The sequence below is a fragment of the Loxodonta africana genome, chromosome 27, assembly GCF_030014295.1.
Source record: "Loxodonta africana isolate mLoxAfr1 chromosome 27, mLoxAfr1.hap2, whole genome shotgun sequence".
NCBI lineage: Eukaryota > Metazoa > Chordata > Mammalia > Proboscidea > Elephantidae > Loxodonta > Loxodonta africana.
In genome coordinates this window covers 23,848,237-23,854,236 of record NC_087368.1, presented here as the reverse complement: position 1 = coordinate 23,854,236, position 6,000 = coordinate 23,848,237, and positions in this window count along the sequence as shown.

The window sequence follows — 6,000 nt, the reverse complement described above, 5'->3', positions numbered from 1 at the left end:
TCTGACTATAATCATATTGCTTTATTTATTTATTCTCTCTGTACTCCCACTTCCTAAGACTATCTCTAAGGGTGATTTTACCAAGATTAATCCAGAAGATGGTTCCCCTGATGACTGCAAAACATGGCCATTCTGTTTCCCTCCCAAGTAGGAAAACTGGAACAAATCTACCACAATAAAAAATACGCTTTGTTTTCTCTTATTGATGGCAATTTTCTTAAAAAAAAATTGCTAACTAGCTGAATTGACTATTTGTACTTTGACTCCTAAATATCCACTTTCTTCCAGTTGTTGGGAAGAAAAATCTCATTAGAACACTCGAAAGCATTTGTTAACTTTAATTCTGGTGGTTTCAAGTAAACTGATTCTTACTGGGAGGCTCACTTAGAGGGTGGTTTCCTGTTTTGCTGTACAAAGAAGTGGTAACTGCATTTCACATGGGTCTGGGCAATAATGCAAGCATTCCTTATTGCATTGCATAGATCAAAAAAAAAAAAATTTTTTTTTAATTCTTTAATTCTTCCACACTTGACACCCATGGATACCATGACTCATCAAAATGGCAAATTGTTTGATTTCTAAAAACAGCCTTGAAAAGAGAGGAGCAATACATTTATTTTTAGAGAAGCCAGAAAGCCATACTCCTCCAAAGGGTAAGAGGTCAGCTAGCCTGAAAAAACGCCAACTTCAGTTGTATAATGAAAACTGACCCTTGCTTTGAAAGCCCACTTGGCGTCTTCCAACAAGGTTTCGTCACTACACAGATTATGGTATTTATATGGGAAGGTCTAGTTTAATAAGCTGTTTAACCCAGCTTCTTAACTTTCAAAATATTTCTCCAGAAGCCAAGCCCTCCAATCCCTCTCATTTTGTGGGCATGAAGTATTAATTATAGTTTAGACACTGTAGAAACAAGTAGATAGAGCTGTAAATTCTATGCCTATCTGTTCATAAATCTCCATTTTTATTTAGTTTTTTACTTTTTATCCCCAGTTATTAGGAAGTTCAGGATTAAAAAGAGTCAGTATAATCTATAGATCTTAAAGCGTTCCACAAACTCTAATTCCTTAAAGGCACACTTATCTCATTTTACAAAATATGCTACTAGTTCAGGCTTTTTGATTCCTGGATATTCCACCTGGCAAGGTCCATGTGTATAGTCACCATTTACGTTGCTGAAGAAAAACATTTTCAATGAATAGGTCGTCAGTCTTAAAAAAGTCTATCACCAAGGCCATATTTTCCAGCTACTAATCCTCCTTTTTTGTTTCCAGTTTTCAAATTCCAGTCACCAATAATTGTCAGTGCCCCTTGATCACATGTTTGAACAATTTCAGACTGCAGAAGTCAGTGAAAATCTTCAATTTCTTCACCTTTGGCATTAGTGGTTGGTGCATAAATTTGAGTAACAGTCATATTAACTGGTCTTCCTAGTAGGTGTATGGGTATAATCCTATCACTGCCAGCGTTCTGCCTCAGGATAGATCTTGAAAATTTTTTTTTCTTTCTTTCATTTCTTTTTCTTGGTGAAAATATTTACAACAAAACATTCCCCATTTCAACACTGTACAGTCAATCTTTTTATAATTTTAACCATTCTAATGGGTGTATAGTGGGACCTTGTTATGCCTCTAATTTGTATTTCTCTCCTCACTGATGATGTTTAGTATCTGTTCTGTATTTATTAGTCATTTATATATGTTTCGTGAGAGTCTTTCCAATTCTTCTGCCCATTCTTAAGCTGTATTGTCTTATTATTACAAGAATTCTTTATATATTCTGGATATAAGTTCTTTGAGATACATGTATTGAGAATGTATTCTCCCAGTCTTTGATTTGCCTATTCATTTCCATTTTTTTAAATTGTGCTTTAGATGAAGGTTTACAGAGCAAATTAGTTAATTCACATATTGTTTTGTGACACTGGTTGCGAACCCCGAGATGTGTCAACACTCTCCCCTTCTTGAGCTTGGGTTCCCCATTTCCAATCGTTGAGCTTTCCTGTCCCCTCCTCTCATCTTGTCTTTGCTCCCAGGCTGGTGTGCCCATATAGTCTCCTATGAAGTGATTGAGCTACGCATATTATTGTTTGTTTTATGGACCTGTCTAATCTTTGGCTGAAGGGTGTGCCGCAGGAGTGACTTCAGTACTAACAGGAATAGAAGAGAAATTCCTCAACATAATAAAGGGCATTTATACCAAGCCAACAGCCAACATCACCCTAAAGGGAGAGAGCCTGAAAGTATTCCCACTGAGATCAGGAACCAGACAAGGATGCCCTTTATCACCGCTCTTATTCAACATTGTGCTGGAGGTCCTAGCCAGAGCAATTAGGCTAGATGAAGAAATAAAGGGCATCCAGATTGGCAAGGAAGAAGTAAAAGTATCTCTATTTGCAGATGACATGATCTTATACACAGAAAACCCTAAGAATCCTCCAGAAAACTACTGAAACTAATAGAAGAGTTCAGCAGAGTATCAGGATACAAGATAAACATACGAAAATCAGTTGGACTCCTCTACACAAACAAAAAGAACATCGAAGAGGAAATCACCAAATCAATGCCATTTACAGTAGCCCCCAAGAAGATAAAATACTTAGGAATAAATCTTACCACAGATGTAAAAGACCTATACAAAGAAAACTACAGTACACTTCTGCAAGAAATCAAAAGAGACTTACATAAGTGGAAAAACTTACCTTGCTCATGGACAGGAAGACTTAACATTATAAAAATGTCTATTCTACCAAAAGCAATCTATACATTTAATGCAATTCTGATCCAAATACCAACGACATTCTTCAATGAGATGGAGAAACAAATCACCAACTTTATATGGAAGGAAAAGAGGCCCTGGATAAATAAGGCATTACTGAAAAAGAAGAACAAAGTGGGAGGTCTTACTTTACCTGATTTTAGAACCTATTATACTGCCACAGTAGTCAAAACAGCCTGGTACTGGTACAACAACAGATACATGGACCAATAGAACAAAATTGAGAATCCAGACACAAATCCATCCACATATGAGCAGCTGATATTTGACAAAGGCCCCAAAACAGTTAAATGGGGGAAAGACAGTCTTTTTAACAAATGGTGCTGGCATAACGGGATATCCATCTGCAAAAAAATGAAACCAGACCCATACCTCACTCTATGCACAAAAACAAGCTCAAAATGGATCAAAGACCTAAATATAAAATCTGAGACGATAAAGATCATGAAAGAAAAAATAGGGACAACATTAGGAGCCCTAATACATGGCAAAAACAGTACACAAAACATTACAAAGAATGCAGAAGAAAAACTAGATAACTGGGAGCTCCTAAAATTCAAACACCGATGCTCATCCAAAGACTTCACCAGAAGAGTAAAAAGACTACCTACAGACTGGGAAAAAGTTTTTAGCTATGACATTTCTGATCAGCGTCTGATCTCTAATCTACGTGATACTGCAAAAACTCAACTACGAAAAGAAATAACCCTATTAAAAAATGGGCAAAAAATATATAAATAGACACTTTACTGAAGAAGACATTCAGGTAGCTAACAGATACATGAGGAAATGTTCACGATCATTAGCCGTTAGAGAAATGCAGATCAAAACTACAATGAGATTTCATCTCATTCCAACAAGGCTGGCATTAATCCAAAAAACACAAAATAGTAAATGTTGGAGAGGCTGTGGAGAGACTAGAACACTTATACACTGCTGGTGGGAATGTCAAATGGTACAACCACTTTGGAAATTGATTTCACGCTTCCTTAAAAAGCTAGAAATAGAACTACCATACGATCCAGGAATCCCACTCCTCGGAATATATCCTAGAGAAATAAGAGCCTTTACACGAACAGATATATGCACACCCATGTTTATTGCAGCACTGTTTACAATGGCAAAAAGATGGAAGCAACCAAGGTGCCCATCGACGGATGAATGGATAAGTAAATTATGGTACATTCACACAATGGAATACTATGCATCGATAAAGAACAGTGAGGAATCTGTGAAACATTTCATAACATGGTGTTGGTGAAGAATATTGAATAAAACATGGACTGCCAGAAGAATGAAATATCTGTCTTGTTATGTCCAAAGTAAGTGAAACAAAGTCTCACCATCCTCACTTCCAAGGAGCCTTCAGGCTGTACTTCTTCCAAGACAGATACTTCGTTCTTCTGGCAGTCCATGTTTTATTCAATATTCTTCACCAACACCATAATTCAAAGGCATCAATTCTCTTTAGTCTTCCTTACTCACTGTCCAGCTTTCACATGCATATGAGGTGATTGAAAATACCATGACTTCGGTCAGGCCCACCTTTTCCTCAAGGTGACATCTTTGCTTCTTAACACTTTAAAGAGGTCTTTTGCAGAAAGATGTTTACTTATGTTTTATTGACTATGCAAAGGCATTAGACTGTGCTGGTCATAATAAATTATGGATAACATTCCAAAGAATAAATTATGGATAACTTTCCAGAACACTTAATTCTGTTCATGTAGAACCTATACATAGACCAAGAGGCAGTCATTCAAACACAAAAGGGAATACTGTGTAATTTAAAATCGGGAAAGGTGTGTGTCACGGTTGTATACTTTTACCATACTTAAATCCAATCTGTATGCTGACCAAATAAACCAAGAAGCTGGAATGAAGGAAGACTCATTAACAACCTGTGATATGCAGACGACACGACCTTGCTTGCTCAAAGTAAAAAGGACGTGAAGCACTTACTGATGAAGATCAACGACTACAGCCTTCTGTATGCATTACATCCCAACATAAAGAAATATCCTCACAACTGGATCAATGAACAACATCATGATAAATGGAGAAAACATTGAGGTTGTCAACGATTTCATTTCACTTGGACCTACAATCAACGCCCATGGAGGCAGCAATCAAGAAGTCAAATGATGTATTGCATAGACAAATCTGCTGCAAAAGATCCCTTTAAAGTGTTAAAAAGCAAAGATATCATTTTGAGGACTAAGATGTGCCTGACCCAAGCCATGGTTTTTGAATTGCCTCACACTCATGTGAAAGCTGGACAATGAATAAGGAAGATCGAAGATGAATTGATTCATTTGCATCATGGTGTTGGCAAAGAATATTGAACATACCATGGACTGCCAGAAGAATGAATAAATCTGTCTTGGAAGAAGTACAGCCAGAATGCTCCTTAGAGGCAAGGATGCTGAGCCTTTATCTCACATACTTTGGACATGTTATCAGGAGGGATCAGCCCCTGAAGAAGGACATCACGCTCAGTAAAGTGGAGGGTCAGCAAAAAAGAGGAAGACCCTCAATGAGATGAACTGACACAGTAGCTCCAACAATGGGCTCAAACATAGAAGCGATTGTGAGGATGTCACAGGACTGGGCAGTGTTTCATTCTATTGTACATAGGGTCGCTATGAGTCAGAACTGACTTGACGGCACCTAAAAACAACAACGCTTTATAAGGAACTGGCAAAATGAATTTTGGCATAGCAGCTGGCAAACTCAGCTGTCTAAGAATAAAAGAATCATATTTCTTTTTGTTTCCTCTTCCCAATCAGGAAAGTGAACACTCAACTTCAGGTTATGCAGATAACGTTTAGGTTCTTTTGGAGATGTTAATGTTAGCTTTCTACAGTTGGTAGTGCTAAGAAGAAACAGAGAAGCAAAGTGTCCACCAGTTCACAGACTGCCTACAATCAGAATTTTATACAGCACTTAAATCGCTGCTTCCTTGATATTTCAGACCAATATGAAGACCTTTTCTTCCATCATTAAAAAACCAGATCCATTCCTGAATTATTTTGGTCACCTTATTACTGATTCAGCTGGACCCAACGTAATAGCAAAATCAATTATTTGCTGACTGGAAATTATGGTGGCCCAGAAAAAATCCAAAGCAACAAGAAGCTAGTCTACTTAGCCAAGAATGTAGGTTCATCCTTTCCTTGTGTCCCATAACTCTCCGTGAAAAATCTTCTCTCCACCCTAATA